This window comes from Triplophysa dalaica, chromosome 2 (genome assembly GCF_015846415.1).
Source record: "Triplophysa dalaica isolate WHDGS20190420 chromosome 2, ASM1584641v1, whole genome shotgun sequence".
NCBI lineage: Eukaryota > Metazoa > Chordata > Actinopteri > Cypriniformes > Nemacheilidae > Triplophysa > Triplophysa dalaica.
This window is the reverse complement of record NC_079543.1, coordinates 5,680,829-5,693,596: the sequence shown is the minus strand read 5'-3', so window position 1 is coordinate 5,693,596 and position 12,768 is coordinate 5,680,829.

The window sequence follows — 12,768 nt, the reverse complement described above, 5'->3', positions numbered from 1 at the left end:
ATGATCCCCAGAAATTTGCTAAGTATGAGTTAACTTCCTTAACTAAAATATTCTAAGGTTCCGTAGCTAAAATATTTAAGAAAATATATTTATATTATTTTATAATAAACATGGTAGGTGCTCATTAAGTATACATTAAAAGTTTTGGGTCATTTTAAATGTTTCTCATAACCTTAAAACCCACTCGCTTTAAAATCATCTTAAATGTTTAGCTTAAATTCATAGTTTTGCAAAATAATTTACATCAGCCTATTACAAAATAACATTTAATATTTTTTTTAATAACATTTTTTAATTAGATTGATTTGGTGGTTCTAGACAAAGACTGGTTAGTTAAATTATAAATATTTTTTACTTATTTGGGATGTTTGTAGAAAAAAAGTGCGGAATAGTTTTCGATAACTTGTTGAGTGGGAAAAAAATGTTATTTAATGCATTTCTTTAATGTAATATCATTCTCTGAGATTTTTAACATTATCCGTTAGCCTACATTAAAGGAGGGGTTTCCGATTTTCGATTTACGCTTGTTTAGACAAAGTCGGGCCGACTACCAAAACAACATTGTGGCCAATCAGCGCTAACCAAAGCGAAAGATGGGGATAGGACTGTGTCTGTTTAGGTTATTTAAACATCAATAACGGCTATGAGAAATCGGACAGCCTGCCTTTAACATACATTTTTTTACATAATCGTTTCGGATTCAAGAAAACAAAGTCAATGTCCAATGCTGTGATTGTGACAGTTTTGCATATTGAAATAACTTTAAAAAACATTACGATGGAGGCACACCTCAAATCAGATAACCATGATAGCATGATCAATAACAATCTTTCTTTTGTTTTAACTATCTCTAATAAACCAGGTTACGTTAACATACACTAGTAAATATGGTAAAAACTAACATAGTAACTCACTTGTGTTCTCATATTGTTTAATAAATCCAAAACAGTTGACATTGTATTTTCAGTTTCTCAAATGTTTGCGAATTGGTAGTAAAACGAAGGGAACAAACAACTGTCTTTCTGAAGGAAACAAACAACTGTCTTCCTGACGCGATCTAAAACTTCATCCAAAACACCCTTTAAAAAAATTCCACGACACAGAATAGGCCTTACATAGAGGTTGCCCTGGCCCTTGAATCGTATTTTAATGGCGCCTTCATATTAAACAGGGTCAGGTTATGAAATGGTATTATTGTGACACTCCCGTTGGTCCCTAGTCTTGTTTTGCCCCAAGGATGTCCTATCCCCAAGCTCCCTCATGAGTCCCTCATTGACTTTTGCACCAGCACCCCATCATCTAGTTCATCCCCATCCCCTGTAAAGCCCTTGTTATCTGTTTAAGTTCCCCCTTTGTTCAGTTCATTGTCAGTTATTAATGTAACGTTGCTTGGTTTATGTGTTGCTCTTTTGGATAGCCCCTTGTCCCGTGGATGTTTTTGGTTCTTCATGTTTTCTTGTTTGGTGTATGTGTTGTTTATTGGATTACCCTGTTTTGTTCCTGTTCACACCTTTTTATTAAACCTTTTTTAATCACCATCCGTTCCGTGTCAACATCATCTGTGGGCTGTTACAGAATAACCGATACCCTAAAATGGTGGATCACTTGCGGCTCAACATCTATCCAGAGGACAATCTGAGGTACCACCTCAGCCAGGATGGCCGTCCAGAGACATACATGTAGGACTTCCTGGAACTGAGCCAGAGGTGACTGCGGTACGTCCATCCAAGTTTGTCTTCCGAGGCTGCCGCGCAAGACCGGTCTCCACGAGAACACAAGTCCGTGCTTTGTGTTCTAGGAATTGAGAGACGGCCAGGCTCCAAATTTGAATGGTGTCCCAAGCGTATTTTCACGATTGAGGTGTAGAAAATCCAGTGTTCAGTCAGGAAGGCAGCGCAATCCGATGCTTCTCACCCATTTAGTAGGTGTGTATCTTCTCTTTCTGCTTTTGCCTCAAGTTCTGAGTTCTGAAACTTAAAGGATGTTTTTATAACATTGGCATTATATGTCTAAAAGTACAAGAAATGTGATTTCTCGATTCATGACACCTTCAAAGAAGCATGAGTAAGTGACCCTTTTAAGGGTAGTGTTTGAATAATTTGTAACAAGTTGGCTCATGCAAATCCCTAAAATGCAAGGTGTATTTCACTTTGCTCTTCTGCTGCCCGGAGGGGCATTCGTAGATTGTATTGATTACAGCTAAGCGCTTAGCATATGATACGCATTCACTCAAATTAGCAGCTAGATGGATTTTTTGGCCTATCCTCCTGCCCGTAGTCTAACCCCTGTGGGTTAAATTGCATAATGTGGCAGATTACATCTGGGCCCAAGTGAGTGAGTACTAAGTGAGTATTTGTGGACAGGTGTCGAGAAAGGCTTTTTATAATGGTCTGAGATCACGTGGGAAAGATTTCGGTCAATTAAATATAATATAATGAAAATTGTATGAATCTATAAAATAAAAGCTAAAAATAATGACCGAAATCAGTGGTTGTATGTTTTAAATCATCAGCTTAATACAATCTACTGCTTTTCGCTCTTGAGTCAGACACATTTTAATAAATGGTAAAACAGAGTTAATGAAAGTCAAAGAGTCAATGAAGATCTCGGATAATGTGATCTTGTGGTTGCTGGGTAGAGGTCATGGAATAATTATCTTTCACACATTAAACCAGTATAATTTACATGGGGCCATCGTTTTCTTGAGAGCACCTCACGGTCTGCGCAGAATGTTAATGGCAAAGATTCCTTAAAAAATGAAAGAAAGAACAACAGCCTTTGGAAAGAGTCATGCCCCTTTGATCCATCCCGGCCTATATACAACACATTTGAAAAACCCTCAGAAATGTAATAACTGATAATGTTATTACTTATTCTACCACTTTCTATGCTCTTGGTGAATTTAAAAACTTTTCATATTTCAAATTGTGTATTAATTTAATGCCATTTTTCATTGCACCGTATGGACAGTGTACCTCCTATAAAAGCACACATACAATTCATTTACTCGTATATTTAAATTTAAGTTGGGTTCAATTTGTTATCAACTTACATTGTACTGAAAAAAGAATGAGTTTACCGAACTTACTGCCCTCTGCGTTGTGGATACACGCACAGCAGGCAATCGAACAACCTCTACACAGTACGTGCATGTGCACTCATGCCTTTTATATTCTTCTCATTCCTTCCTAATTAAATGGTGAAACGTCTTACACGAAGACCAGACAAACCGCTAATAAACTCTCAATGGACTTGTACATTTTACCAATGATTTATGTCATCTTTAAACAATGTTTGCTTGCATGAATGGTCTTCAACAAAAGAAAAAGAAAATGAAATATACACGATATGATTGTCATTCTCAGTTTTTTTCAACTGTTCGGGGCTGATTGGTGGTTTGTTAAAATTGACTGTGTGAAACAGACAATGTTCCACTTAGCATTGAAGCCAGCTAGGAATGTGAATTGTGAATCCATTATTTGTGTTCCATTGAGAATCAGTTACTTGGTCTTTTGCGTTTATATTTTTGTCTACTGTAATGTTTTACACGATGCGTAACTGTTGCATTTCTATCGCCATCTCTAAAACCTAAAAGTGCCGGTTAATTTACGTACATACTTTAATGTGTGTTGAAGTCAAATTAACTTATACACCATATCCTGCAAAGTCGAATCCAACATGTTATCCCGGCAGCTGCTTATTTTGTTTTGCCCGATGAACGGTTCTGATAAACTAGTTGACGTGGATGTGCAAATTGAGAACCACTGAGTTTAAGCTATAAAAATTGTTCTGAATAAGTATTTTTGCAAGTTGGCTAATTCATACGAATTCAAACGATGTTAATTGAACAAAAATGTACGATTATCAGAAAAACAGAACACGTCCTAAAATGAACAAATCGTACTAATTCATACGAATCAGCCACTTCGTAAAAAAGTTAAGAATTCGCATGAAATTGTGTTGCTTAAGCCATCTTCCTCCCTAACATTTCTTTTACTGATTTGAGTCAAATTATTTGACAGCAGTCTGTTTGCATACTCCTTTTATCCATTTTACAGCTGACTGCTTAAATTAATCAATATAATTTGACTTTTTGAACGTGAAATGCTAAATGCGTCCGTAGCATCGAAATGTCAAAGTTATGGTAGCCGCGATCCTTTATTCTTCCTCTTCAACTCCTCCACAAGACCCACAGTCTGTTTCTCAAATGCCAGGCTCTTAGATGTTGTTTTCTCCTTTGTGTAATTTTTTCCTCTTTGCTCATGGTTTTGTTTGGGATAGGTTTTTTGCAGAAAAAAGTCTGTTTGTTCTTTCCTTCCAGCTGGGCTCTGATCAGAGTTTTGGATCAAGTTCTGTTGCCCCAGGCTACATTGACTGGATGGAGATACATTTTGACGTGCCGGTACTTCCTAGAATGGCCTTGGTGAAATGTTACCCTGAGGAGGCCCAATGCCAGCTGTGACCCCAGGCAGACAATGGTTAGATATGAATTGATTCAATGCTTTTAATACCAAATTATACTTCTTTATAAAATCTACAGTCCTGGCAACGTTTGCTCACACACAATTTGGTACTTGTCAGATTTAACTGGACGAGTTGATAGTCAATGTGATAAACGGCAACTGAGTTATTGTGTTCAGGTACCTGTGAACTTGAGGCAAAACTAATACATGCACCGATGATGACTTTAAAAACAAGCAAATAATAAAAAATGGTAAAAATGGCTCTAAAAAGTTTAGTTATGAGTAAGCATCTTGCAACATTTCTTTCATTTAATAATTTAAATAATCCAATTAAATTAGTGCATTTTAACGTGTGTCTTAATTGTCCAGTTATAAGCAGCAAAAATTGAATATAAAGGCCTGCATGATATAATAGTTTGTCATTAGCAAAACCAATCAAAGTGATGCAAGTTACATGATTTGATGAAACTTTTTATCCTTTTTGAAATGTTCCTCCAATGCATAAAGTTGTCTGTTCATCAGTCAATACGAATGAACAGCTGCCCATTTGCTTGTTAATGAAATCGACAGGTCAATCAAGGCATCATTTGGCCTTAACCAAACCAACCTTGAAAGAGACCGTCTCTCACTTTCACTTAAATAAGGTTTAAATGGGCAATGTGTCTGCGCAGACAGTGTACTTTCAGCTCGAGCAGATGTCACTTTGCTCTAATCTTCAAGCAGACGTCCTTAACGAAATCCTGACATTAATGATTATGAGGTAAATCGTGTAACCTCCCTTACATCAGTGGAACCACAGGGTAACATCTTGCTAAAGCTTCAGTTTGGAAAGTTATTTCATTATTTCGTGGATTTGCAGGATGCCTTCTTCCCTCCGGCTAGGTTGCGTGGGTTGTCTCGAATCCTCGTCTTAATTTCCCCGCGCGTTTGAAAGCGGCGTTCTGCTCTTGACATAACCAACTCCACTGCGAGTGTCTTCTGTTGCTTATGAATAGCGTTTTTATTCACATTCGATCTCTGAGGAAAACCTGACTATAAACACACCCACCAAAAAGTATTTTTGCCAGACATTCATTTATATTCTTCAGTGTGTTTTCTTTGCACTGGAAGCTGAGCATTCGATACTGAAGTGAGAGGTTGATTCACATGTTTTAGGATTAAAAAGAAAGTGGGCCTATTACAAAATTCTTGAGGCCAAAAACAATATTATCTGACTGAATGCTCATTGATCTCGTGAACAGGTGTCAAGAAACTTTAATTCCCTGAACATCGGAATGAAGGTCATGATTTCCTGAGTTCTCAGAATCAGTAGCTCATGAATAAAATTGGAGCGAAATGGTTTCATGCTTAAAAGCCATTCGCATCAAGAGCAAAGAGATATTTCGTCATTTTATTTAATGGTTTTGTTTGTTTTTAACCAACGTTCACGCTGTTTTACACTTATGGCAGCAGACATTAGAAGTCAGGAGAAAATGTAAAACCATCAGTTAACCGTAAAAGATCCGCAACAGCTGTGATTTACCTGCAGGTTTTTCTCATGAATGTCTCCTTTAATTCTCTGAATGACATTATAATCACATAACAGCATCAATAAGAAATCTATTCAGTTTTAATTCGGGGTTTGTTGTGTATTTCCTAGTTAGGAAACCTATGCTCCCGTGACCCGAGGTAGTTCGGATAAGCGGTAGAAAATGGAATGGAATGGAATGGAAACCTATGCTTTGCGACACAGCAATGCTGTCTTGCTAACAAGTTTGATTTGCCAGAAGCAAGCTGGGTAATACACCTTCAGAAAACGAAATCCCCCCATGTCCCCCAGGGCCCGTAACTTACAACTTATTTGATCAGCCGGTCTGAATATTACTGTGTGAATATATAAGCTATTCTGCAGGAGCGTGTTAAAAACCAGCTCACTTAATACGCCGAAGCTGTGCTGAGAAAGATCGTCCGAGGAAAAATAGCCCCTGATGTTTGGCGAAAGCCATGGATCACTTTCTCAAAGTCTTTATTCTGAGAAAGAATACTGAAAGATTGCCAAAATAGTTTTTTTCCTGTTTTGATAGACTAATGGTCTGTTTAGTTTGCTTAAGGGCCAAAAACAGTTACGATGCAGGTTTGTTGGAATTTAAAGTCTTTAAACATACATTATATTGAATGCTTGAGGGAGCTAGATCTTAGATTTGGTGTGCAGAAAAATTGTCTGCTAGATTACATCTTAAGTATTGTCTGATATGGATTTGAAATGACCAAAAAAAACTGAGTTATTGGTGAAGTACTTCAGTTTGGAAATTTTTGCAGCATCTAGCGGTGAGGTTGCCACACCGCTTTCAAAGTACTATGGCAGCTCTCACAGGACAAAGATGTCATTGTTTTCATGTATTTGCTGTAGGACATAGTGACATACATATTACTGCTAAAACTCACAAATACACTGTAACTGTAAGGCTGGATAGTTATACTCTCAGCCACCATATTGAGCATGGTAATGCTTTTATGAAAAAAAGTGATTTACTGTTTTAACTGTAATGCCTGTTTACAGTACGAGAACGCTGAGCACCTAGCAAACTTGCTGCTGAAGGTAAAAATAGAACATTTTGATTCATTTAACTTTATACTCCACAACCGCAGAGTCAAGAGCCTTGCTCTATCCACATTATAATGCCGGCTTTTGGTATTGTGTAAAATAAATCCAACTCTAGACATGCCTCAGGGAATGCCATTTGCCCCTCAATGCAATAATACAGGTAACTGTTTTCTATGAGAGATACACAATTTTCTGTATTCTAGCTTTATTTTACTCCCAATATCTTATTCTGGATGATATGAAGAGAGGTGACATAATGCAATATTGGCTCTAAATACCACGCTCCAACCACCAACCCACAACCCTTCAACAATAGTTTTGGTCATTGACAGCGTGAACGTTCTTGTCTACACTATCCTTCAATGTTGGACTGCTGGGTAAAGGAAAGTTTTGCATATGATGAAACTATACACAAAACACATAAAAATGGTTTTGAGAGTATTTTTTAAACTCCCTTAAAAAAACAGTACAATGCCGTAAAATAAAAGTTTGTTTTCACGTTATGCCTGAAAATGTTGTTAAAAATCACGTTATTCTTTTTAAAAAGAATGTCAGATGCATGGTAAAACTTTGTTGGACTTTGCAGCAGGTTTGCCAATAACTTACTTCAGCTTTAATAACTACTTTATACTTTCCTATTAGTAATGTTTTCAATTTGAGTTTAACTTTGCTGTAATCCAAATTAAAACACGTTGACTTTTGAGATTTAAAATGAGCGAGAAGAGACTGGTCTCGTTACAGATATATGCACAGCAATGCTGCAAAAAAATACATTCTTCTTAAGCAGTTTTTGGGTATCATTTTATATTATATCTACAGTCCGTTACTGGCAAATCTGCTGCAAAAATACACCAAAGTTTTACAGTGTGGGCAAAGAGAGGGGACTGAAAACCAGGGTTATTAAATGGGGTGCTTGGAATATTTCATCAGTCAAGCATTGAGATTTATAGTTAGCGGAATAAAATCTATACAGTATGCCATTAGGATTTAGTGCAAACCATAAGTCAAATGTGTCCAGACAATTCAGCACCAGGATAGACACGTGTTAACTCTGTCAGATGTAAAACTAGAGGCAAGTGACTCCAAGATTGAATAGTCCAAAATACACATAAGTAATAGAAATACAGACGACTACTTAAAAGTTTGATTATGGTCTTGCATTTTGCTATCATTTCATCATAGTTCAAGGCACAGTAACCTGGCATAAAATGATTATATGTTCTAGAAATAAACATATATTTTGCTTTCGATGGAAACTGGTAATTGTATTAATTTTGGTTTTGTTTACCTGAACTATTTCTATATTTTTATTTCTTGTGTTAAATCTGAAGTGCCAAACCTTAGTTTACAACAAGCAAAATTAATCCCAGTTACAGTTTTATAACTTAAAAAATTGTCCAAAGAATATTTAAACAATAAAAAGATGCACTCCAAAAACTTTTTAATAAACTGTAATAAAACAGTCAGAAGGCAAGCCAAAAGTGCAAACTACTCTCGACTTCTTTCCCCATGAATGCTATTTATTCATTCCTGTTTATTACTTTTTTCTCTGTAGTCTTCATGACATGTCTCATACTAAGAAAAAACATATTGCATTAGGAAGGGAGCACAGAAGAACCGATTTATCACATTGTTGCATCTTTGTGTTAATAGTGTCGCACCATCTGACACAAGCCGCTTTAAAAGCACTTAACGCATAAAAGTTTGCATCAGATTAGATATGTGGTCATTACTTTCTCATTCTAGCTATTTTAACTTCAAGACCCCCATTTGGGAAAGCGATGTCAAGCTACTCCTTTCACAGTCTTTTAAGACGTACCGAACTGTCATCGGCAGCGGCGGCGTTCAGCAGCACTTAAAGTCAGCTTCTTTATAGAGCAGAGAGAAATATCCATCATCACAACCTTTCATTCTTCATTTGCCTCTTTGATTTAGTTACAAGTAAAAGTGAGAGAAACAAGAGAGGGTGTTGTTTTGTAAATCTGAATTATTCATGGCACGTTTTCCCTCGTCTATGAGATAAAGGCAGTGACAGTTGCTGATTTTTATTTAGTACGCTTTAAAGGCACTACAGCTGAAATCGTACCCTTCCTTCAAACACAATGGGGAAAGCAGACATGACCTTGATCAGAAACCCCACACTGCTCCCCGCCACCCGCATCCCCGAGGTCCCTAACAGATGCTTGGGGAAATAAAACCAAAACTGAAACCAATCTAAATGCGCTACAGATGTCCGCTTCACAGCTTCGGAGACGGGGCTCCCGACATGTCTGAGCCATAAATCTCCTTTAATTTTGAATCAGGCAAACAAGAAACTTTGCGATATAAACATTACATGAACACAGTAGTACAGTATCTACATAAGATTTGCAATTATGTACGACAAAAAAAGTGATTGACTTATATAGAACATACAGTATTTGTAAAAATGATTCGATTTCCATTTTTGAGTATTTTTATCACAATACAATATCAAAATACAGTACGCTGTCAAACCCCGTACATGTTTTCCTCGTGCTGATGTTCCCAGCATGCACCAGGCCATGACAAATGATAATGGGTTTGATGTTTGACTGTTTGCCATTTTCATGCACACTGTTATTGGTTATATTGTCACCTCTAATAACAATGTTGTTGTTGTGACCATAAACTCATTTATGATGTGAGTTCAAGTTCACCCCGGATGATGTGAGAAAAAAAATGAAATAGCAATATCTTTATATTTAATAAACATTTAATTTTAGTCTATATGTATATCATCGTACATTGTAAGACTATCTTATGTAAACTATTCAGTCTCAGAAAAAAATAAGAGACCATTCCAAATTTCATGTAATTTCTAGATGTATTGTGGTGATTCTAGTGCAGTGTCTTTTGAATTTCAACAAAATCAATCGTCAGGAGTTACGTAAAGTAATCCAACAGCAATCTGAAACAATGACAGCAAAACAAGACACATCCAGTTAATCATACAAAACAACATTCAAACTGTAGAAATATCCATGTAGAAATATTACTGTTGTGTTGTTTAGAAGATAATACAGACTTGTTTTGTTTGCAGTATGTTGAGGTCTGAATAACAGAGAGCATATTTTCTGTAATTTTGACCTGTTTCTCCAGTTTTCATTTTCTGCAAATAAATGCAAATATAAACAATATGTCAGTTGTTCACAGAATGTCACAAACATGATCATTCTACCTATAAATTGCTAAACCATCATTTTCAAACATTACCCGCTATGTTTTCTATATAGAATATATTTAACTTGAATGTGAAATACTTAAACTTTCTGCAAAACATTTAAAGATTAAAATTGTGTAGCCTTAAGTATATGTCAATTTCGCTGATGACCTGATGATACAAAAAAAATATTTATTTATTAAAATAATTTATTTCTCTCATAAGTGTGCATGCGTTGTACCTGTCTGAAATGGTCCCTCGGTTTCAAAGGGACTTAAAAAATCTCTCAGCATTTTAAAATTCATTGATATTCCAGCATAAATATAAATGACACTGTAGGCCTATATGCAGAACTTCTTTCATCCTGGACTATTTTATTGAACTCTATCTCTCTAAACCCGTGCTTTAAATAATAGGCATACTTGTTGTTTATTTCATCACCTTATCAATTATAAAACAAAATATTCGGAAAACATCAAATATATCTTTAGATATTTTGAAGTCATGCTGGAATGGTACAGTCCCTCAGGCAAAGACCTGCCAATGTACTGTACAGCATAAGGGGCCGATCAGAAAGACTGCATTTTTTGCCGTTAAGAATCGGCTCTTTTGAATTGTTTCAGTTGGAAGGGAGCGTTTTGCGCGCTGCTTATGCCCGCCGGGCTGCATTTATGGCGGAGCGCTCTGATCGAGAGCCTGAAGTTGACAAAAAATAGGTAGACGTCATGCACTTTTTCCCCATTGTCCAATCGAAATAATAGAGAGGTAGGGCTTCCGTTGTGTTGACGGTACTTCAAAGTTGCTTAATTTTCTGGAAGACGGCTCTCACCAAATCCATCATGGAGGACAAACTTGTAGTGGCTGTCGCGGGTTAACTGAGCAAGGTCAGAGCGAGCACCCTCTGCTTGTACATGTTTTAAAGTCTGCTAATATGACAGTTAACAGCAACTAGAGATCTCTCGCTATATTCCTTGACTAACAGTACATCTGTTTCGGTTGTTTCCTAGCAAAAAAAAAAAATGCTGCGCGTCGCGTTTTCATACATGAAAAACGCGTTCTTTGTACTCTATTAGCGGCCGATCACAGAGTTCTCAATCAAATACACCTTTAACGTTCGCTATTTATTTCCATTTATGTCAAGGAGTCATTTGCTTAACCCTGCTGTAAAAATCTTTATGAAGTGACCCATTGACTCAACCGGTAAGTTGGCTTTAGATTAATTATAACTATTAGTCTAGTACTCCATGAATCAAGTCCATTTCTCTGGTCCTATTCATTCAACGCTTTGCAAAAAATGCCGTTTTTAAGGTTCTAGATTCCATTTATAAATCTCCACTTTCCAAAAACAAGGTACAAAATAGGGTCTACCCTAAGAAATATGAAGATTTTTTCCCATAACTAGCAAATGTCTACAAACCCTAAAAGTTGATAGTTCACAAGATAATGAAATCACCACATTGTAGTTGTGTTGTGTACTTCCAGACCACCGAACATCACCGTATGATTGAATGGTTACAGAAGCATAAACAAGTACTTGAGCAAATAAGCATAACAACCCCTTGTCTGCGATATTTCTAATGCAGCATCATTTGTGGATTTCTCTGAATAATTTCGTTTTCTGAACTCAGTTGTCTCCTAAGCCTCTGTGGCCATGCGGAGTCTCTCATTTCTGCACCAAGTTCTAAGGTTTTGTCACTGTGTGAGATCCATTCATATTTTGAGAAGTGTGGCACGTCTAGACCCAGACTACTTGAGATTCAGCTCCGTTTTGACCACGGGGAGAAATGCACTTAAATCATGTCTCAAGAATTCACTCGCAGCGACTCATGTTTACAGGCGTAGAAGAATATCAAAGTGTGCCCTGAACCTTTCCAACAAAAGTTTTAAATATTCCACATTGACAAAACAGTTACTTTTGCTTTGTAACTAGTGAACCATGTAATATAAAAACAGAATAATAAAGATAATGTGGTATTGATTAACAGGATGACAGCAATAAATGGAGGTTAATGGATATTTGTTGTCTGAATATGTGTTTTTGAATCATCTGAAATGGTCTTTTTTTCTTCCAGACCTTCTTCAGCCTTTAGAGCCGCTGTGCACGAGTTCTGACTTCCTAAGAAAAGATTAATTTAGACCAACAGGCACCAAATCAGTGGAACTGTCCAAGGTGCTGGCCTTTGATCTGCAGCCCTCACCTCATCTGTCTCAAGATGTCCAATTTAAAGAGAATATTTTAGAGAGGGCGAAATTGGCTCAAGGTAAGGGTCTCTTCAGTTATATGTCCAATCTGTGCCCAAAAGTGCGATTAAGAGAATAATTAGCACGTGAGAATATACAATATTCAGAAAAAGTGTGTGAACCCTTTGGGCTTACTTGGATTTCTTCATAAATTGGTCATAAAATGTGTTCTGATCTTCATCTAAGTCACAACAATAGAGAAACACAGTCTGCTTAAACTCTACCGCACAAACATTATACGTTTTCATGTTTTTATTGAACACAACATGTAAACAATCATAGTGCAGGGTGGAAAAGTA